Source organism: Macaca nemestrina, chromosome 1 (assembly GCF_043159975.1).
Source record: "Macaca nemestrina isolate mMacNem1 chromosome 1, mMacNem.hap1, whole genome shotgun sequence".
NCBI lineage: Eukaryota > Metazoa > Chordata > Mammalia > Primates > Cercopithecidae > Macaca > Macaca nemestrina.
Genome location: NC_092125.1, coordinates 2,924,327 through 2,949,908, shown reverse-complemented (window position 1 = coordinate 2,949,908; position 25,582 = coordinate 2,924,327). Strand labels below are relative to the sequence as shown.

General features: G+C 41.6%; 1 protein-coding gene across 12 annotated transcripts in view; it reads right to left on the bottom strand.

Moving 5' to 3' along the window:
- Nucleotides 1-25,582, bottom strand: part of LOC105474705 (SET and MYND domain containing 3) — an 813,173-nt gene that overhangs the window by 514,816 nt on the left and 272,775 nt on the right. The gene's annotated exons all lie outside the window — the stretch shown is intronic.

Here is a 25,582-nt window from a genome sequence, read left to right as displayed (position 1 = left end):
TTCTCATTTATATATGACCATTTTTTCATTTTTCATATCTCACCTCCCTATCATTGGCCTGTGAAGCTTTCTAATCTTTTAGTGCCCAGTTCTTTTTCCAACCCAGTCAGAGGACTCCTGCTACTGCAAACTCCAGGCTGGGCCTCGACCCTGCCTGCAAGAGTTCAGCTGGAACCGAGTCACCTCCTTCCCCCTTTCCTCAGAGGCTTTTCCAGAGATTTCTCCCTTTCCTCAGTTCCCCTAACCCACCACCATCTCCCTCAAATCATCAAAATGTGATGTATTAAATCCACGCACAGTCTCAGAAATGCAATTCTTCCTTGAAAACAACAGTTCTTGACAACAAGGACTTCCTGGTATCACGCTAGCTAACAAAATATACTCCAAATCCTTTTCCATTCAATACATGCATGATACTTGCTTATGTATAAACCTAAAGCCTCCATGGCTAGTGAGACAATATGGTGATACCACAGTAACAAACCCAACCCAATCACTCCTCAACCTCCTCATACAGAAAACACATGGCTAGTGAGAGAATATGGTGATACCACAGTAGCAAATGCAACCCAATCACTCCTCAACCGCTTCACACAGAAAATAAAGGCTGGAGGCCGGGTGCAGTGGCTCACGCTTGTAATCCCACCACTTTGGGAGGCCAAAGCAAGCGGACTACCTGAGGTCAAGAGTTCGAGACCAGCCTGGCCAAGATGGCGAAACCCACCTCTACTAAAAATACAAAAATTAGCCGGGTGTGGTGGTGGCGCATGCCTATAATCCCAGCTACTCGGGAGGCTGAGACAGGAGAATCACTTGAACCTGGGAGGCAGAGGTTGCACTGAGCTGAGATTGCTGAGATCGCACCACTGCACTCCAGCCTGGGCGACGGAGCAAGACTCTGTCTCAAAAAAAAAAAGAAAAGAAAAAGAAAATAAAGGCTGGAGACTTAAGAACTTTCTCCAGTTTGCTTCCCTGGTCCACAGCAAATACCTCTGACCCCAGGCCTTTGTTTCCCTCTCACTGGTCCTTCAGTGAAACTAACTCAATAAATATCCATAAAGCTTTAATCCAGATGTGTGCAAGATACTGGGGGTTTGTTCAGCCACCATCAGACATAGTCTCTGCTCCATCAGTTCTCTCCCCGTTGTGGCCTCCAGCAGCTCCGCACGTTTGTTCGCTAGAGCTGCCATAACAGAATACTACAGACTGATGGCTGAAACAACGGCAATTGATCTTCACAGTTCTGGAGGCTGGAAGTTCAAGATCAAAGTATCTGTAGGTCTGGTTTCCTCCGAGGTCTCTCTGTCTGGAGGGGCCGCTCTCCTGCTGTCTCCTGACACAGCAGTCCCTCTGCGCACGTGTGCCGCTGGTGTCTCCTCTTCCTACAAGGACATCAGTCATACTGGACGAGGGTCGACCCTAAAGGCCTCATGTTAAATCACCTCTTCAAAGACCTTCTCTCCAAATATGGTCACATTCTGAAGTACCGGTGGTTAGAACATAACATAGGAATTTGTGGGGACACAGTTCGGCCCAGAACACACTCTCCTTCTCCTGGGTTTCTCACTGGCTCCTGGCTCTTCTATCTCAGTCAATAACATCCTCAAATCTTTTTCATATTTAACACACCAACAGCCCACTCCTAGTCCCGATCTTCCCCCTGTTCTATCTGGCTGCTTCCCATCACTGCCAGAATGTGAAAATACCCTAAACTAGAAGTCTCAAACTCAAATAGAGAGGAGCCAGGAGAATCCTAAACGGACGGGACGGAGAACAAGAGAGTACTCGTGCTGCTAAAGGTGGAGGTCACTGTCCATTGCCAGCTAACTGCAGTCAGCTGTGAACACAGAGCCCACGGTACCTACTGTGTTTTGTAAGAGAATCCAGCAATGTATTTATATGTAATTTTCCAAGTTTTATATGCTGATAACAAAAACAGAAACTCCCCCCAAAAACTGTGGGCGGGCCAAATAAAATAGGTTTATAATCTATTTTTCCCCTATTTTTTCCCTATAATCTCTTAAATTCACTTTCCCCATTTCCTGACCTGTCATTCATCCTCACATTAATGAAAACAGGCTTCTTTGCACCAATTCTTTTTCCCAGACCCCACTTAAACAGCGACTGCTGAAGCCGCCGTATCTTACCTGCCATGCTTCCCATCTCAAGTGTGAGCTCCTTGAGAGCAGATCCTGTGTCTCTATGCTTCCAGTGCTGAGCACTGTGTCCGGCTCAGTGAACGATTACTAAATAAACTGGCTTATCTCTTTCTCTAGAACAACCCAGTGCAATGGAGGAACGATAAATCAAAGAATCCTACCTACAATAATTTTGTCAAAGCTCACCACTTAATTTACCTATTTGCTTCACTGGTTCAGCAAGATTCTGGACCATCATGTCATATATATACTCTTACATGGCACGACAGCTTAAAATCTCCACTTGTCCCTCAAATGGCAAAATTTGGCTTCCAAAGAGACAAATGCTGATATTCTCTTGTTTACCCAAAAGGTCCATTTATCTGCGTGCTAAACATTTTAGAACACAGTCGATCATCAGAAGGTAAGAAAAAAATTCTATGAATTGTCAGAATAGGTGATTAATGCTCATTCATTAATTTCACTCATAAGCAAACTCTTCAGGCCTTGACTCAGAATCTCCTGGCTTTTAATTTTTAAACTATTCTAACATAACTTCATTTCCAGGAGAAATATATCAGGGCAGAACTATCTTTTCAATCTGTTAGCCTGACAGCCAGACCTAATTCCTGAGATACCAGTTTGCTGCTTTGCGGAGGGAGTTCTTTTGAACCCACTGTGAACTACACTGAATTTGGCCTGTTCTCATCTATCACTTTATTCATGAATGGTCAAAATTACTCCAGAAGGGTGGAGTCTATGAAGATGACGATAAAAGAAGTTTTTGTACTTAAAAGGAGGCAGTGATTAAAATCATGGAATTTAGACATAAGAAGACAGAAACCTTGAGTGGTCCTTACAAGGAGATATAGTTCAGCTATCACAATTAGCTCAACAAAATACTTGGGTGTCGTCTTTCTAACAAGGTTATTTTCTTGACCAGGAAGCTTCCAGTGTTCCAATGCAGTGCTCCAGACCCTCTTTTCTTTCACTATAAATGTGGGCACAGTCTCCCTCCTGGAGTCCTTTCCCATGACATATCCAGTACAGTCATGCCCAGCATAGCCACATCTCTCCAGAGGAAAAGCAGAATGTGAGGGATACTGTTCACTCTCATACATCTCTGTGTTTGTTCAATCCAGGCATAACAGGAATTAGACAGGACTAGATTAAAAGTTCCCAGTTCTGGCCGGGCGCGGTGGCTCATGCCAGCACTTTGGGAGGCCGAGGTGGGTAGATCATGAGGTCAGGAGTTCGAGACCGGCCTGGCCAAGATGGTGAAACCCCGTCTCTACTAAAAATACAAAAATTAGCTGGGTGTGGTGGTGAGCGTCTGTAGTCCCAGCTGCTCGGGAGGCTGAGGCAGGAGAATTGCTTGAACCCAGGAGGCGGAGGGTGCATTGAGCCGAGATCATGCCACTGCACTCCAGCCTGGGTGACAGAGCGAGATGTCATCATTTCCTCATCTGTAAAGTGGGGATCATAATATTAAAACCTACAAAAGGTTGAAAACATACTAAATTCAGTAGTATGATGAATTACCCATCATGCCATCTTCAGTTTCCACGTCTCAGCTGAGGTTTTCCCTGATGTTGCGCATGTGGCAAGGATCAGGCTTTCTATAGAAAATCTTGAATGAAGTAATATTCCTCTGCTATTTTTAGGACAACTTCAATTAGATGTGGAAATACTAGGGAAAAAAGGGTAGTCTGAAAATGTATTTTATAAAAATCTAGATACAATTTAAGCCTAAAATAAATTTAAAAAAAAAAAGAAAAACAAATTAGGGAGGCTGAGGCAGGAGAATGGGGTGAACCCAGGAGGCGGAGCTTGCAGTGAGCCGAGATCACGCCACTGCACTCCAGCCTGGGCTACAGAGCAAAATTCCGTCTCAAAAAAGAAAAAAAAAGAAAAATTAATCCAGATGATATATAACTAAACATCAAAATGGGGAAGGAAAGAAGGAAGGAAGGGAAACCTACATTGAAATCTATTCTACCATAAACCAACATGAACATTTCTTAGAAGCGCCTAAGAGGAGTTCTGGGCTCTCTGAAGTAAAAGCAACACGAATCCCATGGGTGAAGAAACCTGTAGTAAAGAGGCATTTAGACTCAGTGCATCTCACAGAGATATGAGAAATACAGTTAGGGTCATATGGAATGTTCTAGTGGTACCAAAAGCCACACACAAATGACAGAAAAATTCTGCATAGAACTTGTATGCTTGAAAAAAAAAGTTACAATATTATTCTTCTCTTGCTACAAATGCAAAACAAACAAAATCAATAACCAATTCTATTTCTAGATTTTTATCCACTGTGCTGTATAAAGGCAATTTGGGGACTGTCTGAACAGAACTCCTAACTCAGCATCTTCTCCGACTAGTAAATCTGTCATTCTAACCAATACGTAACTAGTCATACTACGGCTAAGAGAGCATTTATATTTAATGCTTTAATAAAACTCTGAAAAGGTTGGGGAAACTTTAAAACCTTAGCCACTTTAGAGTAATTATATGAAATTTTAATATAGTTCTATAAACTGCACAACAGCTAAGCTGATTAACAACTATAAAAAGTTAAATTCACAGAAAAATAATTCATATTAATTATTGAATTCACTTTTCAGAAGCAGTGATTCACCAAAAGTGCTGGCAGACTCAGAAGCTTTCTGAAGGAACACAGTTGAGTTCCCTCAACATTTCATTACTGGGCATTAGCGGGGACCGCAATTCCATGCCAAACATATAAGGCAGGTTTTAGGACTTCACCTTAAACGCACATAATAATGAGTAGTCACTTCTATAAAGATACTGGATATTGGATATAAAAACTAAATATGTGTTATTTGACACACCTAGTCTCTATGAATAGGCTGTACCACATACAAAACATCTGAATTCTTGTGTGTAGGTCATTCACATTTACTCCTCTCTTTTAAATTCGTCTTTATCACCGTGAGATCCTCATGACTTATCGTCTGGATGCATGTTTCTCTTTTATTTACACTGGCTCTTCTTCCGTGTTCTCATCGTTATCAGCGGCCCATGTTAGCAGGTTAATCTCACTTTGTGAGCCTGAAGATCTCTTAGTGCTCCAAGATGGAACTAGTAAGGATGTGTCTTCTTATTTCCATCTACATACAGCATAAGCAGTGAAAAAGGTCAATGGACTGGGAGTTACTAAATAAAGGTGACGTGGAAAACAAATCATAACATAGGAGTATAAGCTAAAGGAAAGGGCCATGATGGTGATATCTATCAAGGACACTTACAAACAGGAAAAGACAAAAGGACATACAAAGAAACGTTGTAGAACTTAGCTAAAGCAGAAAAGAAAAAAGGAAAGCTCCAAAGTCTACAAAATTATAACAACAATGGGATATGAATCATGTTTTTTCAATTCTAAGTGGAAGGAAGAACAATAAATGACATGTGCCTGCTAGGGGAGAATTTGCTTGAGAAAGTTTTCTCATTTTAGATTCACTTTTGGGGTAGATGAGACTTTTTCCCTATATCTATTCCTCAATCTCCAGTCTTCACAGGAATCGCATTAAGAAGAGACAGGGGCTGGACAATAAAGAACCTGGGGAGCAGTAAATTTGGGGGTTATTCTTTTGCATTAATTGGTCTAGTTAACCAAGATGTGCAAACTGCAAGAGCAGAAGTAAATCTACATTCTCAAAGTTTTTTAACAAATGAAGAGTGACAGGGAAGTATATGCCTCATTCTAGCAAAGTCATATCTGAAGAGAGAGTTGGGGAAAAGGGTGAGATATGAAATTTGTGTCTATATGATGTAAGATAATTTCAGAATACAGCTGTTTCTCTGCAGGCACATTTTGATTCTGCGACGGAGCTCCTACAAGAGCCATCATAATGCCAGCAAATTAAACAAGGAGACTTTGAAAGGCCCAGTCGCTGTGAACAAGACTGAGGCTATTTCACTCACTTCACATGGTGAAGTGCATTACTAAGAGCCGATATGACTGTAAAACGTACCAAGACACTATTAAGCTGAAATGAATCTGAACATGTGGATAGTTCCCTCCTCACTAATACTTCATTGATAATAGAGTTAAATATTCTGAATAGTTCATTTCTAAGGGATTACTACACTTCCCTAGTACTCAAAATCATTTATGCCTTTCAACTTATTTGAAAGGTTCAGTAATAACGCCTCAAATATTCATGGCTTGTCATATTCTAAATACTGAATTCTTAGATGCAAATACCCAGCCCCTATTAGGGCTAATGGAAGCGACACGTTTGTACCAAGGGAAAAACATACCCATCTAGAAACCTGTTCTCTGCTGCTCATAGGCAGTCATGTTGCATTTCCTCCCGTGGACGATATAAAAATGCATTACTATTTATGCAGAACCATTCAGGTGTTACAGGCACTTCTATAGCATCCAAGAATGCATTAGCCAAAACCAACTGAAGTCGTTTTTTGGCTCATGATCATTCAAGCTGAATCAATAATATTAAACAGCATGTGGGATGAGGGAAAACCAAGTGTAAAGCAACATTAAAACCCCTTTCTACTCAAGCATAATTCATTTTGATCTTTACTACTGGATTCAGCTAAAGGTCAAACCACATATGATGGTTTAGATTCAGAAAATATATTATTTCGCTGTTGACTATCGTCTGAAATGAGGGCAACTGATTTAAAAATTGAAGCAATTTTAAAAATTTAAATGGAATAAAAATGTCTCCATCACAGAATATACAAATTAAGTCCCACTATTGATTACTGCCAACATTTTAAGCCTCCCTATCATATTGCTAATGTCTTCAGTGCAACTTAATTTTCTTCATATTGTGTCATATACATTCAGTGAACATCATTCCAGTGAGGGACCAAGAAAGAGGTCAGAAATGGTTGTGATGATAAATTACAGACCTTAATAACTTCTGAACAATTTTAAATGTAAAAGTCATCTATAAGTCATTTAGCTTGATAGATGGATGGTTAATTAATTATACAGACTAATAAGAACCATTAATTATTAATCTGTACTACAATATGGCATAAGGCCAAGATCTTAAACATGGTCTGTATTAAGACCAAAACTCGGATTCAGAGTATATGTAACAAGAGGGGGGAAAAAAGAGCTCTATTAGAAGACTGTATAAGCAAAAATCACTTAAGCTTTATAAGCATAGAAGGTTTTATTAGAAGATTGGTCAGATTCATAATTGACAGGTCACTGAAATATTATCAGCATTGGGGTGAAAAAAAAAAAGGTAACTGGTTGATTTGGATGTTTACTTGTTCTTTTGTTTTTTGTTTTCAATGAAAGGCAGTTTGAAATTTCAGTCTTAGTGGTTTGTACTGCAGAACACTGAGATCAAGACTTGGGTACTTTTGTATACTTGCATTTCTTGCTCTTGTGTGAGTCCCAAGCAGTGATGGGGGGCTATGCTTCCCCACTAAGGAATAATCACAGCCCAGTTTCTGGAAAGAACCCAAACTAGTCTAACTCCAGTGAATCAAGAGCAAGTCCAAAATAGAAACAGGAGAACCAACCTGGGAGGGAACACACTGAACCGGTAAAACCAGTCAGTGGTCTCCCTGTTCATGAATTACAACTGACGAATGACATCTAACCTGGTAACTCTGTCAAAATCTTCACTAATCCTTCGACTTCAGTATTTCTCAAGAATGACTCTTCTACTACCAATATCAGAATCACCTAGTGAGCTTGCTTAAAATGCATATTCCTAAGTTACTTTTCAGACCTCTAGTAACAGGACATATTCCAGAGGTCTGGAAATAGGTAACAGACCTCACCAAGTGTGGGGCTGAGAAATCTTTGAACAATCTGCCCAGGATATTCCAATGGGCCCTAAAGTTTGAGAGTCACAATCCTAAGAGGATGCTCTTCATTACACCACACTGCAGCAATGGTTCCTACCATCACACCTACAGTGCACATGTCAGCCGCGTAACAGATGCCAAACTCTTAAGTGTAACAGGGTGCCTTGAATATTCCCTAAATATGTGAGGACATAGGCATGACTGGATGGATAAATGCATGAAAGAGAAAACTAATAGCACTTCTGATATAAAATAGGAATTCTGATTCCTTTAGAATTGGCTCTACAGCACTTTGGGAGGCCGAGGGGGTGGTTCACCTGAGGTCAGGAGTTCAAGACCAGCGTGGCAAACATGGCGAAACCCCATCTCTACTAAAAATACAAAAATTAGCTGGGCATGGTTACGGGCACCTGTAATCCCAGCTACTCGGGAGGCTGAGGCAGGAGAATCGCTTGAACCCAGGAAGTGGAGGTTACAGTGAGCCGACATTGTGCCACTGCACTCCAGCCTGGTTGACAAGGGCGAAACTGAAAAAAAAAAAAAAAAAAAAAAAAGGATTGGCTCTACAAATCCATTCGCAGCTCTCCAAAAATCCCCAAAGAGATCCAAATTTCTCACAGTCTACATATCTGACCGTGTGATCTTAACTTCTTAGGTCTTGACCAGAGAAAATTGAGAGGAAGGAGGAAGTGCAGGGCTTCAATTCTGATTTCCAGAAGCATGAGTGCAGCACTGGTTTCTACCCCGCACGGTGCGCTGGCAGACACCACCACTGTCCCAGGCTCATCTGCTGTGAAAACCGTTGCCTAGCAACAGCAATCAATGCTGTATTTCCTCTTCACCATTTTCCTGAAGATTGAGACACTGCTCCAAGGTATTATTTTCAAATACCTTCTGTTTCACGGACCAAACATGTTTGTTAATTTTTCTATTATAGGGGAAAAAAAATCATGAACCAAATGGGTCTAAGAATCCAGGAAAGAGGAGTGAGGGAAGGTCAGTGTAACACCAGTGCTTTGGGACTTGTTTGATGAAGAAAAATTCTTTGACAGCTCATTGACTTTATTTGCTACACCCTTTCACTCTGCCATTTTAGAACTGATTTCTGCTACCTCATGGGATATGAAAGTCATTAGCATGAATTATCATTCTAAATGCAGATCCACAAGGTACTGCCATAAAACACAAAAAGCAAATGATTTTCAGAGACTGGTTGAATACACATCTCACATCTCTGTTAAAGCTCTTGTCTTGGTCGTACTCTTATTAACCAATAACAAAAAAATGTTAAAAATTTTAACATCTCTACACCGATACCACAATATATAATTCTTTCAGATGGGCAATGTTCCTGCTAAATTAATTGGTACCTGTGATGAAAGCATACAGACAATACCAATATTTACTTTAGGAAAAAGGTAGAAAAAGTACAGAAGAGGGAGTCAAAAGGGGGAAGAGGTAGTAATTTTTATCAATATGTCTTACCAAAAATGAGACTTAGGAACTTTACATGACATTTTCCAATAAAGAAACTTGATATTTGCTTGAAGTATATATGTGCAGATGTGTTAGTAAGTGGTGGAATCCAACAAGGTGGATATTGTGTGATATTTATTTTTCATGTTTATTGAACATCTACCATGTAAAAATTCTATGGGTAGCATAAAGATGAGTAAAATGTAATCCCTGTACTATCTTGTGGTAGAAAAAGTCACATAAATACAGAAGAATAGACATTACTTCAGATAACCACTCAAGTATTTAGTAACAACAAATGTTCCACTTAAGGTGGATTATATCTACCACAGACAAAATGAGCAAATTAGAATCAAAAGCTTTTATTTTTTTAAAACATTCAATACTGGTAAGGATGTAGTGACATAAAAATGTCATCATCTGCTACAGAAGACACTGGGCTGGTAAACTAAATCAACTTTTTTGAAGACAGCTAGTGATATGCAACAAAACTTTTAAATATGCAAATTTAAAATGCTGACACTGTAACTGTATATCTAGTAAATTATTTTAAGGAAATAAAGGTGCCAACAAAAGATATTTATTTCTGCTACATTTAGATAATAAATACTAAAATGCTGAATATGAGAAGAATGATTAAATGCATAATGGTAATAATTATATGATAAATGAGTACCATTAGAGTATTCAAGAATATTTTATGAAAGGAAAGAATTCCTATAATGTTAACAGGGAAAACAAAAAAGCAGCCATACATAAATGCATAGAAAAAATAGTGGAATAAATGAAAATGCTAATGATTGTTGGTGATTTTTACTTTCCTCTCTTTATTTTTTTCTATGCCTTTCTAGGTTTTTTGTATTGACTATCTATGCATATTTGGTCACCAGAAAAATGTCTCAATAAATAAAATCTATCAGTCTCATTTGACTTCCTATTAACTGATCTGTTTTATTTCAACTCAGAACTTCAACTCTCACTGGTATCAAGTACTGCCAAGTTGAATGATAGTACTCCTAAGTTTCCCAAGCATTTTCAGACCAGCAGTTTTTCATTTCCATAAAGATCTAATAAATTTGGTTAATATTTTCCACAGAGAACAACTGTAATAAAAGCATAAAATTTAAGTTAATCTAAAAAACAAGTATGTACCAAGCACAAGGCATATGAATACAGACAGGACGTTCTTGGGTTATGAGGAATGGATTTCAGTAACTTGCTCTCCCTTCAGTATCCTTCCAGAAGATACGGGGCCTCCAGGTACAGCATTTCTCTGGTGTCAGAATGTACAATCTGTCTACAAAAGGAGCTCTAGTATCATCCAGGGCAGGGGATGACACTGTCTACAACTGCTAACCATCTACCATCAGATAAACTAAAGAGTGGAGGATGCAGAGAAATGAATAAAATTAAAAGAACTCTGTCAAGGGAAATTAGTATTCTTTCAACCTTCCTCTAAATCTCATTTGATGTAGACACAGATACACATGACGTTGCATGCTCTTTTTGTCAGTTACCTGTGACTATGGATGCTGACAGAAGCACTTTTCTAAACCCAAGCACTGAGGGCCAGACTTTCCAGTGCTTACACAGCAGCATATATGTTAAAACCTGCATTATCAAAGGAGCAAACTGAAGATTTGGAATGGTGAAGTACGTTGGCCAGGGTCACCCAGCTCATCCGCAAGAAGACAAAACTCAAGTGAGTTTTGAGTCAGTTTATCTCCTAAGTCCATGTTTCTACCATTATAGCACAAGTGACATTTGAGAAAATGGATAGGAGAAAGGCACCCACTGCAAAGGAATCACATGAGCAAAACAGGGAAGCAGAAATCAACAGGAAATTCTCAGGCCCTGCACTCAAAGTCTGCTAGAACAAGGGCAGGGGAACACTCAGCTTCCTGGTTTGTTCACCCAACCTGCCCTGTCTACTGCACTTCCATGCCAGGATAGTGGCCCTGCTGGAAGGTCAAACCAGTCCCACTCTGACGCTCCCCTCCCTGGCTCCACTCACTCCAGCATGATGATCTTCTCATGATCCCTGAGAAGATCTTAGCATCTGTAACGGCCATTGGCCAGTGAGTAAACCCCAGATTTAAACCTGTCTACAAATAAAGAACTAGTGTGCTTTTCTGTTGCTTTCTCTCGTTGAATACAGTTCTCTCTCTTCCTTCACGAAGAACCTTTCTGGAGCCCCCTGAATTTCCCAGTTCATCGTCTCTGTGAACTCCGGCTATCAAGAGCTCTGCAGAGCTGGTTTCCATAAACTGTCCTGTTTGGTGACTCTTATAACACCGAAAGCTCCCTTCTAACACCGACAGGCAAAAGATGGTCATGGTGTAATCTTTTAGGTACTGTTCAGAAGTAGTCAAACTTTGGCTCTTAATGTTTGTGTGTGTTTGTTTATAGAAATGGTGGTATTGGTCTAATGGAACACTGGAACTTGGTCTTTACAAAAATGGCAAGTTGCGGATGATAAGGTTGAAAAAAACAAGAGAGGAGTCTAGAAATCCAGTCACAGATTAGATTTCACATCCTAGGTCACAAAACAGTTGGGAGATATTATATTTGTAAAAGCTTTATCTGGTAAAAGAATGCAAGATAACCAAAGAGGAGAGGAGACAAATGTCATAGCAATCTAGCTATGAGTTGTGTACTCTGTGCGAGAACGGTAGGCCAAGCATGGCAAGATATCTCAAAGGAAAAATGAACAGAATTGTCAATTAACTGTATATGAAGTAAAACAAAGGAAAAAAAACAGAGATGAGTTTCGAAACCAGTACATTGAAGTTCATAATATCAGTTCATTTACTCAAGTGAAATATATGAAGGAATTGTTTAAAATAAAAAGTAAGGAATTTTAAAATTAGCATGCCAAAGTAAGTAAATATGGAATCAATATGCCCCCAAGAAGTAAGGCTAAGAGAGAAACTGCTTTAGATCAGTTGTCTCTTTCAGGAGGAGAGAAGGTTCTGCCCTATCCAACATTTTCTATAAGGACAAGAGGAAACACTTTTTCAATCTTCCGAAGACAGCTACCAGAATATTCAGGAACAGTCCTAAAAATCAAGAAACAGAATCTTCTGAATATGGAGGAATGATCATTGAAACAAAGAGGAATGGAGAATAGTGAAGCCATTTTGCAGCTAAACTTGCTGAGCCCCCAAATTATCCGCTCATGTGTATGTTAGCAGTACCAGAAAAGCATATATATATATGTTCTATTATCAAATACATTTTTTCACTTTCTAGTAAGTAAAATTCAAGGAAAGACTTACTTTTCTTTATTGATATAGATTTTTACCTCCCCAGAAAATGCTGCCGCTGAGCTTTCTATTTTTGTTCATTCCAATTAAAATGCAGTGATTCATCAGTTATTATCACAATAGCCATACACATGTTGAAGAGAAGCTCATGATTATAATCTGCACAATTACTGACTGCTAGATAGTATGCCTAAAGAGTGTTTGAAAGAGCAGCTTCATTTCCGACGGAGATCAGGACAGTAATAAAACAGTTTTGCAATCTTTTCACTAAATACATCTTTGTTTGCATGGTCTATGTATATTGTCATGGGGCAGGTGCAGGAAAATATAAAATATAAATATTTAAAATCCTACTGAGCTGCTGTGAAGTCAGTGACAAAGAAAAACACACACACAGGGGCTTTATACATGTAGTTAAATACATAAATAACTTTGAGATCATCAAAAAGAGTCAGCACACCCATGTTTCTTACTTGGCGCTCATTATTATTCAAAGACACCATATTTTTTTACTGCTGAGCCATCTTAAAACTTTATCAGGCAACATTAAATTCATCAAGTTTTAAGCCCTAAAGAAAGTTACCAGGAATGAGCAGTAACATTAAGTTAGCTTTGCATTTAAGAAAAAATATTTATCCATCTGTCTTCTCCCACAAAGTCATTTGGATCACTCTTAATCACCATCATTCTCTGTCCTATCTTCATGCAGCTGGGTTGAGCAGCAGCAGACCACAAAAAGGGGTCAGTGGAATTCAACTGTCCAAAGAAATGTCCAAACTGGTTCTGTTATGTAAAGCCAATGTCACTTTCTTTTTTTAAAGGAAGTCCTGGGGTGTAATCCTGCCTGAGATGAGTCCATTGACATGACAAAAATCTAAAATGTGTAACTATTTGGATGAAAGTCAGTGTGTATCTTCCACTTGAGAGGTACGATTCCTTAAAAGGGACATAAAAATATTTTTTCTATTGTATACCCTAACGGTCAATAACTCACAAGGAAACCGAAGAGAGAGCAAAAGATGGAGCACTCTGGACTAATATGAAAAACAAACTCAAGGCCAGGCACGGTGGCTCACACTTGTAATCCCAGCACTTTGGGAGGCCAACGGGGGCAGATCATGAGGTCAGGAGTTCAAGACCAGCCCAGCCAACATGGTGAAACCCCTGTCTCTACTAAAAATACAAAAATTAGCCAGGTGTGATGGTGCGCACCTGCAATCCCAGCTACTCAGGAGGCTGAGGCAGGAGAATCACCTGAACCCAGGAGGCACAGGTTGCAGTGAGCCGAGATTGCACCACGGCACTCCTGCCTGGGCAATAGAGTGAGACTCCATCTCAAAATTTAAAAAAAAGTCAAAAGTACACTTCAGAAAACACCAAACAATAAAGTACATTTCCATATCGGACAATATGGTGACCCAAACGACCCAAATAGACACACTGACAAATATCCTTTAAATGCATCACTACATTGTTTGTATCCTCATTTGGGGAAAAATATGCACAACATATTTAGGAACAAGTGGAAAAATCTAAATATGGATTAGATATTACAGAAAATATAAGCGAATTGTTATTAATTGTCTAAGATGTGCTAGGGCACTGTTAGAAAGGAGAATGTCTTTGTTTTGAGAATGCTAACAATTAATGAATCTAGGTGCTACATTTCTGGTTGTATTCCTTCACCTTTTCTGCATGATTAAAAATATTTATAATAAAAAAACGAAGAAAAATAAAGGCATATAAGAAGTTGTATTTAAAAAGAGAAAATTAAAATAAAATTCATTATTTAAGTGATAAGAAAGAAATGTCTTTAGAGTATTAAAGTCAAGTAACAAGATGCCAGGCCAGAAAGTAAACTCTGAAGCTAGCGTTCTAACTGGAAACATTGAGCTAACCTGAGGTCTGAAGTTTACTCTTGACAGAGACATGGGCACAAAGCACTTGAGGCTGTGTGTGGGCCTCACCCAGACTGGAAAGTCTAAACCTAAACTGGTGAATAGACCCAAGATTTTCCAAGGACTATATTCTGTGAGTTAGAATAATTGTAAAGTAGAATAAATTTATTCCATAGGAGGGAGAGCAAAGAAGTTGTCAATCTAGACCCTAAACACTGGATAGAGGGGGATAATTATTTTCCAGAGTCATAAACAGAAGTTGGCATCTAACCAAGCTTATAGCCTAAAGTTATATTATCTTTCTGGGAAAAGAAACCTCAAGCTCAGAAATTAACCTTAGAAGGATCCAAGGTTGTTAATGCCTTAGTTATCCATCAGAACAAAAGGCAAATTCACTCAGGGTGAATATATCTTCAATCCATGCCTCAAAGAATTTCTAAAGAGCACGAACTTACAGCTTAAAAAAAACAAAATCACAAGCCAGGGTAACATAGGGAGACCCCGTCTCTATGAAAAATTAACTGGGCGTGGTGACGTGTGCCTATGCTCCCAGCCACTTGGGAGGCTGAGATGGGAGGATCACTTGGGCGCGGGAGGCAGAGGTTGCAGTGAGCCAAGATTGTATCACTGCACTCCAGCCTGGGCAACAGAGCAAGACCCTGCCTCAAAATATAAATAAATAAACTAACAAACACTCACAAAGAAAACAAAGAAACAAAGACCACTGAACGAGACTCAGCAGAAGTATTACATTGCTGAATCAACTCACAAAGAGCTTATAATTTGGCATTATCAGAATTTAAAGTAAATATGTTTCAGATATTTAAAGGAATAAGAGATTGAAAATATGAGGAAGGATAAAGAAATTTTTTTAATGTCGAGCTAGGAAAAAAATACCATCTAGAAATCATAAATATAATTGTAATTAAAAGTGCTAATATAAAAATTGGCAACAGTTTTTAAATCCCACAACGTCAAATGCTGGTGAAGATTTGGAACAATGGGAACTCTGATTACAGACGGTTCAGTACAAATGAAGTCAACTTTCAAAAACAATTTGACATTATCTAGTGAATACTGCAATAAGCATACTCATGGCCCAAAAATTCCATTACAAGTTATATAGCCGAGAAAAACTCCTGTACATGTTCAACGAAGATAAATACATGAATGCTCATGGCAATGATGTGTGCAACAGTTAAAAACAGAAAATAAATAAACTATGGTCCATTCATAAAATAGATAATGATACAGCGATGAAGCTGAATGAGCCGCAGTTGCAAGCACCATCACGAATAAATCTCAGAACACTGGGTCAAAAAAAGAAAGTAGACAAGAATACGCACACTCCGACATGAGTAAAATTAAAAACATATCGAATTATAACACATAAAAAATTGCTTTCAATACATACAAGAAAACCTGTAAAGAAAAACCAGTGAAAGAAACATAAGATTCAAGACAGTGATTATTTCGTGGGGTGGAGAAGGAGACAAGAGAGAGGAGGAGTTGTGCAGCTTTAAAAGTAGTGGCAACAGGCCGGGCGCGGGGGCTGACGCCTGTCATCCCAGCACTTCGGGAGGCTCAGGAGATCGAGACCATCCTGGCTAACCCAGTAAAACCCCGTCTCTACTAAAAAATACAAAAAATTAGCCGGGCGCGGTGGCGGGCGCCTGTAGTCCCAGCTACTCGGGAGGCTGAGGCAGGAGAATGGCGTGAACCCGGGAGGCGGAGCCTGCAGTGAGCTGAGATCCCGCCACTGCACTCCAGCCTGGGTGACAGAGCCAGACTCCTCCATCTCCAAAAAAAAAGTAGTGGCAACATTGTCTTTCTCAGACTGGTTGACTGCTATGCAAGTTGTTTGTTTACTGTTACTTGTACCTTATATTTAAGATACTTTGCGTTCAATAAAAATTATTTAACAAAACAAAAAAGCAGTAATACTCATGGGTATCTCAGCCAAAAGCCTGAAGCTATACTAGTTCTGCACACAACAAACATGCTTTAGAGAAAGAGGAAACTAGTGACATTCAGGAAGATCAGAGCAAAACAATCACATGCTTCTGGAAAACACAGGATACTGCAGTAAGGAAATGACCAACGTTCTCAATTCTACCCCGTTTCCAGGGATGTAGATCGCCATTTCACAGAGCACCAATAGCCTTATCTGCACGCCTAGGAGTTGTCAAGCCTCTCTTTTACATAGGTTGGGCTTAAGTTAACTAAAACTCCGGATTTTTCCCTCCAACTATTGATAGGGGCAGGGGGCGGAGAAATTCTAGGCAGAAAATGGTGGTCCCCAACAAAACCCCACCTTCAAGCCTGAAACCACGGCCCAAAGTAGAACTTACAACCCTGTTTCCCCGCTTGAATGCTGCCTTTTCCAAAACCACCCATGGGCACATCCCACCCACCCGTGTGCCTATAAAAACCCCAGAACCAGCCAACAGAGACAGGAGAAGCACCTGGACATCAAAGACTGAAGCTGGATGTCGGAGAGAAGCAGCTTGACTTCAGAGGGAGCCTAAAGGGGTAACCCTGGAGAAGAATCTGGCCAGAGATGACCGGACTTCGCGGGCAGAGTACCCTCCTGCCCCATCCCCTTTCCAGCTCACCTTGTCACTGAGAGCCACCTCCACCGGCGATAAACCTCCCCGCATTTACCATCCTTCACTTCATTCGTGTGACTTCATTTCTCCCACATGCCAGACAAGAGTTCGGGAACCACGAGTGTGAATACAAAAAAAGCTGTCACCGTGACCCTTTGCCCTCGTTAGCGGAAGGCATTGGCCTCACACGAAAAGGCAGAGGGTCCACTGAGCTGTGAACGCACAAGTCGCCCACGGAGGACAGAGTAACACGCCCCGTGCCGCCCACGGTCCCGGTGCCACCCACGGAGGACAGAGTAACACGCCCCGTGCCGCCCACGGTCCCGGTGCCACCCACGGAGGGCAGAGTAACACGCCCCGTGCCGCCCACGGTCCCGGTGCCACCCACGGAGGGCAGAGCCGTAACACTCCCTGTGGGGCTTCTGGGGGCGCAGGCACTCCCAGCCCCCAGATGTAGCTGCGGGGCCAGCACAGAGTTGGCTCCTGCCAGCGCCCAAAGACCACTCACCCAGGCTGCTGCCCTCACTCACCTGCACGCCCCGTTTCGTGAGGGGTGGAAGGCGGCAGATTGGAGCGAGTGGGGTTCACTGCCGGTGCCGGAGCGGGGGGCGGACTCCACTTCCCACCCGGTTCACTCCCTCCTGTGAGGAGCTGAGAGCTGCGGGTCAGGAAACAGAACCCCCGGTGGCAGGTCCCACGCGGGTGTCAGGGAAATATACTGCTTCACCATTGCTGCTCATTCGATTCCAAACATAATGACATCTAAATGCAATCTTCTGGCATTTATGTTCCTCTAAGCCCAGCCTTAAATTTAGATGATGAAAATCTTAAATTGCCCCAAACGGATGCTACCTCCTTCCACATCTGTTGACCAGGATACTGATGGTACCGGCCATTCCAGACGACCCACTGCTACCATCACACCAGCTTCAGCCAGGAGGACTGGCTGGACCTCCACACTCCACAGAGCAGGGAGAAGACCCGCCCCTCGCACCGACCCACCTCCCCGACCCACCGGGCACCTGCAGCCTCCCAAACCACCGCTGCAGACCCGGGCACCTGCAGCCTCCCAAACCACCGCTGCAGACCCGGGCACCTGCAGCCTCCCAAACCACTGCTGCAGACCCGGGCCTCCCACTCCACGAAGCGGGTGGGAGCCCCACCTGCCCGGGCACAGCTGCGGCCGACCAAACCACAACTGTGGCCCCAGACATCCCTGCACTTTGGGACGCCCAGGAAGGCCCCCACTGCCCTCGCAGTCTCAGAAATGCCTGCTCCCCCTGCCTGGCTCCTCTCTGCTGTCGGTGCCCACTCTGACCTCAGAGCAAAGTCAGGGCTGAGTCCGGGCACCAGGAACAGCAGCAGGAGGCGGACGGGGCCACGGTGAGGGGGCAGACGGCTTCCCGGGCGGACGGGGCCGGGCCACCAGTGAGGCCCCATTGTCAGGTCAGGAAGGGCCTGAAGGCTGGGGGCCGGGCTGCCCGTTCTGGGGAATGGAGTGGGAACCTGTGGTGCCTTTTCTGAGCTCGCCCATGGCCGCCCATGGACCAATCAGTGTGAACTTGCTCCCCTCTGAGGCCCGTAAAGGCCCCAGGCTCAGTCAGAGCTGAGCAGAAGTTGGGATGACCAGCTGCAGCGAGGACCTACCGGCTGCAGAAAGGATCTACCCACTCCAGGGTCTCCTCTCCAGACAGAGCTGCGGAGATGGGACTCCCAGCTGCAGAGGGGGCAATCCACTCCAGGGCCGCCTCTGCTGAGAGGACAGAGAGAGGATGGGATGACCAGCTGCAGAGAGGAGCTATCCTCTCCGCCTAGAACTGCAGATGACGGGACAACCTGCCTGCAGAGAACAGCGTCTTACTCCAGGACCTCCTCTCCGCCGAGGGCTGCAGACAAGGGAACAACTAGCCAAAGAGACAAGCTACCCTCTCTGCTGAGAACTGAACAGTTGTTGGGATGACTACCAGCAGAGGGGGCAACCCTGTCTGCTAAGGAGCTGAACACTCGTTGGGACATCTGGCTACGGAGAGGAGCTGCCCACTGCAGGTGTTCTCTGAGCTGTTCTATTGCTCAATAAAGCTCCTCTTCATCTTACTCACCCTCCACATTGCAAACCTCATTCTTCCTGGTCACAGGACAAGAACTCAGGACTCACCAAATGGTGAGGCTAAAAGAGCTGCTGTAACACAAACAGGGCTAAAGCATGCCCCTCGCTGGCCACACTGCAGGTGAAGAGAAGGAGAGAAGAGCTGCAACCCTTCAGGTAGCCCAGACCTGGCGCTCCCTGAGCCAGGGCTCTGAGCCCCTCTTTGGGGCCCTGTGGTTCCTGACATCTCCAAGTTTCCAGGATGTCACCACATTCCCCGGTGCCAGACAGGAAAGCTGCTTGCAGTGCACCTGGTCCAGCCACAGAGAGCTGGTGCTCATGAAGCACCTGGAGCTGCCCACACCACAGCAGCAGCTGGTGTGTCTGACTGCACAATGGGCGGACCCCACATTTGCTCACACACACCCCTCACCACTCCGCGCCTGACTTCAGACTCCCTCAGAAGCATGGGATCCAGGCTGGTAGCATGAGCTGAGCGCAGCCTGCCAGGGCGAGTGGGTGGAGCAAGCCCAGCAGGTCCCAGCAAAGTCAGGCAAGGGCATCGCCAGCCCCAGGTTTCCGACCGGAAAAGTGGCACCCCAAAGACCCCATGATAACATGACTTATGTCCTGTTATATTGCCTCATCACAATTCACGTAGGGTTGAATCTGCTATTTTGACTGTTTGTGATGTTTTGGCTAGCAGCTGAACAGATGGGCAGTTTTTCTTCAGTATGAATATTTGCCAACAATTGGAAGGGTGTAAAACTCGTTCTCAAAGAAACCCAAACATAACTACAAGGAGTCTATCAAACAAAATATCCACCCACTGCTGTATTCAGAAATCCTGTATAAAGTGACAGCGAATTAAAAGAACACTTTGGTAACGTGGCCAAATTAATGCTACTAATAATCATAAAAGAACCTGACATTTGTATAGGTATTGTGTTCATATTCATCTGATTCTCATAGCTCTAAGAAATAGATATGATAGGCATCATTACTGACTTTATTACAGATAAGGAATAAAGCACAGAGAGATCCATATTACAGAAAATAGACTGAATTCAGAAATGAGAACAGGATTTCAGCCAATCTGTGCCTCATTAGCTGTGTAATCTAAACAAGTAACTTAATTTCTCACAGCCTCCATCTCCTCATTTGAATACAAGCACAATAAGACCTAATTCACAAGGTCCTTCTGAGAATTATATAAAATATATAAAAGTTACCAGCAAGAGCACCTGTCATAGAGTAAGTTCTTAATGAATACATCCTTCCTTAATTTATGAAATCCCCCTTGACAAGAAGAAGTCAAAACTTTTATCATTACTCCTTTCACAAAGGAGTCAAAGGTGACTTCAATTTAGGGAAAAAGAAAAGTTTAGACCTAAAACATTAATATAAACTGAAGGATGCAAAGAACTCCATGTTCTACAATCACACTTCAGTGGCCTCTCATTGTCTCCTGAAGAAATCTACAGAATATAATGAGTGGGTCACCACGCAGTTTAGAAGGGGCAGAGTTATCCTACAGTAGTAACCATGGTACATTTGATGCTAAATCGTATATGCGCTAATATTGTAATTTCACATCTAATACATGGATATCTTTCCAATGAAGTTAGTTTATTCCCTATAGCATGAAGACAGACGAAGTTAGTTTCCTATAGCATAAAGAGAGCCCTTGACAGGCATTGTCACAGATTTCCTGTTTCTGATATCAGTAATGTGTAGATTCCTTTCGGAAGCTTCCAGCAAAGAGCTTTTACCCATCTGCCCAACTCCTTTGATTCACGGCAGGGAGGGGAACAGAGGTCTCTTCAGGCAAGAGTCTCCTGTACCCAGGGCTGAGGAGAAAAGTGACCGTAAGGAAGACGTGGGGCTCCAGATGTATTACCACTCACAACTGTTTCCGTGAGCCAAGAAGACAGCAGTGTTGCCAGATAGTGAGGGTGTTCTCAGAATGCTAACAGGACTTGCTGATGAAGGGGATGGTGGTGGGGGATGATAGAAAGAATTAATCAAGGGTGATGCCTTGATTTTGGTCCTGAGCACCTGACTGGGGGTAACTATTGAACTGGAAGAGACAGAGGCAGCCTGAGTCTCCTGTAAAACTCAGACACCTTCCAAACTCCATAATTTTAGCTTCTTGTTCCTGGATCTCTTGCTTTGGGGAGGCATATAGCACCTTACAAAGTATTTACTCATTTTGTCATCTTACGTATAGACTGAAAATGGAGTCAGTGTCACCAGAAAGGTGACACTCGTTGCTTTTCTTATGGACCTACGACTACACTGTAGGTATTGAAGGTACACAAAGATTTGACCAAACCTTAGAGTCACTTTGTAGGACTATTACCCCTTCTCTGTTTTCCTCCTTCTTCATTAATTTTTCCCTTACCTGACAAGCACAGCTGACTGGAATTTTGTACACTAAATGGTCCTTTCCAATATGGAATACTTCAGTAATTACAATATGCTGGAATCGCTAAATTCTATAATTTCATTTGGATGAACTTAATCACATCATAGCACTCAGTCTGGCTTATTTTCATAATCAGCTTCAATTATAAACTAAAAAGAACTGAAGGATTCTTTTCATTTTAAAGACTTCTCATCTGTAAGAGGATTTAGATTCTTTTATTTACAAGCATGCTTCCGAGCATCTTTCATTCGACACATTTTCTCTGGGGGTTCTGTTTTTTCTTTCTTTGTACACTGCCTACCAGAGGGAACAAGACTGGCAAAAGGACCCTCTCCTCATAAAGCTGAGAGACAATGAACAGGTAAACAAATAAGTGAACAAAAATACTTCAGATAATGCTAAATCCTCCAAGGAGAATATGATCTAGTAGATGTAAGGGGAAGCTCCTTTAGACTGAGTGGTCAAAGAGGACCTTTCTGGGGTGGGGGTGACATTTGAACTGTGACCTGCAGACCGAAGCAGTACAAGCACAGGAACTGGCAACTGCATGGGTTCTGTCTGAAAATGAACTTGATAGGTTAAAGGGACAGAAAGAAGGCCAGTGTGGCTGAGGTGTGGTGAAGGGGATGTATCCAAAGTATAACAATACATCAGAGAGGAAACCCAGGGGCAGATATATTAGTACTGAAACTGGAAACCCAGGGGCAGATACATTAGTACTGAAATAGCATAAGGGATTCACACAGTATTCTAGGTGTAATGGAAGTCGATGGAAGGTTTTAAGGGAAGGTGCAGGGATTATCTAATTTATATTTTAAAAGGTCATTGTGAGCACTACTGAGAAAGATTATAGACAAGCAGGAAAGGAAGAAGAAGGAGGAAGGACAGAAAGAAGACCACTATGATTGCTCAGGCAAGATACGATGTTACGTTAGACTATACTGGTGGCAAAGAAAGCAGGGGAAACAGACTTTAGACACATTTTAAAGAAAATGTTAATAGGACTTGCTAATGAATTCAATGGTGATGGGGGTGACAGAAAAAAAATTAATCAAGAATAATGACTAGATTTTTGTACTGAGCACTTGACTGGGGGTAATTATTGAGGTGGGAAAAAAAAGAAGCAGGAAAAGGAAGATGGCAGAGGGAGCTGAGGAATCAAGAGTTCTGCTCTGGCTATGTTGAGTCTGAGATGCTTCTCAAATATCCAAGTGAGGATGGCCAGTAGACAGCTGGACATACGAATTAGAGCTCAGTATAGCAATCAGGGCAGGAGATACAATTTTTTTTAGTATATTGGCATCAAAGAGGGTATTTAAAGTCATAGAAATAAATTAGAATCCTTTAAGGAGAGCGTTTCTTTAATGAGAAAGAAAGGAGAAGAAAGCTCAGGACTGAGCCTTTCATAATCCCAGTATTTAAAGGTTAAACAGAGCATCAACAGCCATCAAAAGATGTTGAAAAGAAATGGCTAAACAGAGGGAAAAACGAGAAGAGTGTGGAGTAGTAGGAGCCACGATAGGGGTCAGTTATGTGGAAGACTGCTGAAAAGTTAAAAAAAAAAAAAAAAAAAAAAAAAAAAAAAAAAAAAAACACCGGAAACAAAAAACACCAGATTTGGCAAGACTAAAGGTCTTTGGTAAACCTTATTAGAACCATTTTAATGAAGCGTCAGAAAAGAAAGTCCCATTAGAATGGGCTGAAAAAAGAATGGAAGGTGAGGAAGAGGGGAGAAGGAAGAGACAATAACTATATAGCAGTCTTTTCAGAAGTTTTGCACATGTGTGTGAGAGAGCTAGAGCACATGAGAGTGAGCCTGCACCCGCATGCACTTAAGACAGGTGACAACAGAAGTTACTGAAAGACACTGTCTCTGGAGCATCTTTCATCATCTCCCTTCTTTGTTTTCCTCTTCGAGTCATTCTGCTGAAGTTCCTGAATAAACCATATGGATCTACAACACACATACATCTCAGACCCAGTATCTCTTTTGTTCAATCTCTCCATAATATTTTTCTGTCAAATCTACCCAGAGGTTTTGGGGAGGGATTCGTATCAACTATATTCTTCATTTTTATAAATGTGTGCAAAATAGTAGCATTCGATAAATATTACAAGATTCCAAGCTAGACGTATCTCAAGGGACACAATACAAAAGACGTAAGATGCTCCTCTACCCGGAAATGGTAGAAACTTCATTATGAATTCGATTTCCAAACTATTTCCCATAATGAAGGCCAATGTAAGATCTAGTCACCTTTGACAAGATCTGTTTCCATAACATGTTTATTTGCTCTTTTTCACGCTGTCTCCCAAACTGTTCTCGGAATTTTCTTCTTGCCTAAAATAAACTTCCATACACCCGCCCTATAAACCCGAACTGAAAGTGTAGCAGTTTTATCTTCATAAATGTTTTGGACACCATGCTGACAGAAAAAGAAGAGGAACTAAATGACCTGTGAAAGCACCTGTTAGTTGCTTCATACTGATCCTGAATTTCTAAATGTATTATAAATGCATTTCACAGCATTCCATTAACTTGTCAGAGGACTTTCTTTTCCACTAAGCACACTTTGCATGAATTAAATATCATTCTTTTAAATTTACATAAAGACAAGTTAAAGACAAGGCTATGTACTACAGACTTATTTAATCTACATGAGACCTAAGATATATTTTCATCAATGAATGGCTGTGATAGAATAATTATAAATTACAGAAAATAAAACATTCAGTTAATGGTATAGTTTGCCTAGAATTGATTTTTTGATGCTGATTATATGACTCATTAACCTACTAAAACTTTTTCACTCAAGTCACTGTAGCATCTGCCACCCTTTGTGTTAATGTTTACACATAAAGATCACACATTTTTGATGTGTCCACTTTCCTTCAAATATGGGTTAGAGTGGAACTGGGAAACAGAATCATTTCCAGTCTTTTTACACCTTTGTTATTTTGATTTTTAAATCTACATTTGGAATAAAGAGCAACTCTGCTCCAAGAATATCATACTAACCTCTGAATAAAGTGGAGATGTGCAAGTACTCCAAAAAGGCAACAGAATTAAATGTATTTTCTATGAAAGACATTAAATCCAAAAGTATTTAATAATTTTCATTATGAACTTTAAAGCTCAAGAAGACCTTATAAATCATCTAGTTCATCTTCCTTGGTTTCAAAATCTGCTCTTGAATTTATTTAGCATTATTAGAGTATTAGATGAAGTTATTTATTCTCCCTAATTTTAATATTGATAATTAATCTTTAGTAAATGCTTGTGATTTTTGACACATTAAACTCTATACCTCAATAATTCAAACAGTCTTCGATCATGAAGAATATTAACCTAGTCCAACTTCCCATATATTTCATAGTCAAATGGTAGACCCTGAGGTGAAGCGGGGAATAATTTCACGAGAACACATCACAATACATGGTTGGATGTATGTAGTTTTCACTTTTTCTTCTACTAGAAAACTAAGTTTCTGTTTTGGGAAGTGCTGGCTGTGTGATCTACCTGTCTATGCTTTAATTTCAACTCATGAACTGGGGGGCCCTCAGGAGGATTAAAGAAGACAACTTTGCCCAGGCGCGGTGGCTCACGCCTGTAATCCCAGCACTTTGGGAGGCCGAGGTAGGTGAATCAAGAGGTCAAGAGATCAAGACCATCCTGGAAAACATGGTGAAACCCTGTCTCTATTAAAAATACAAAAAATTAGCTGGGTGTAGTGGCGGGCGCCTGTAGTCCCAGCACTCAGCAGGCTGAGGCAGGAGAATCACTTGAACCCGGAAGGCGGAGCTTGCAGTGAACTGAGATTGCACTCCAGCCTGGGCGACACAGCAAGACTCTGT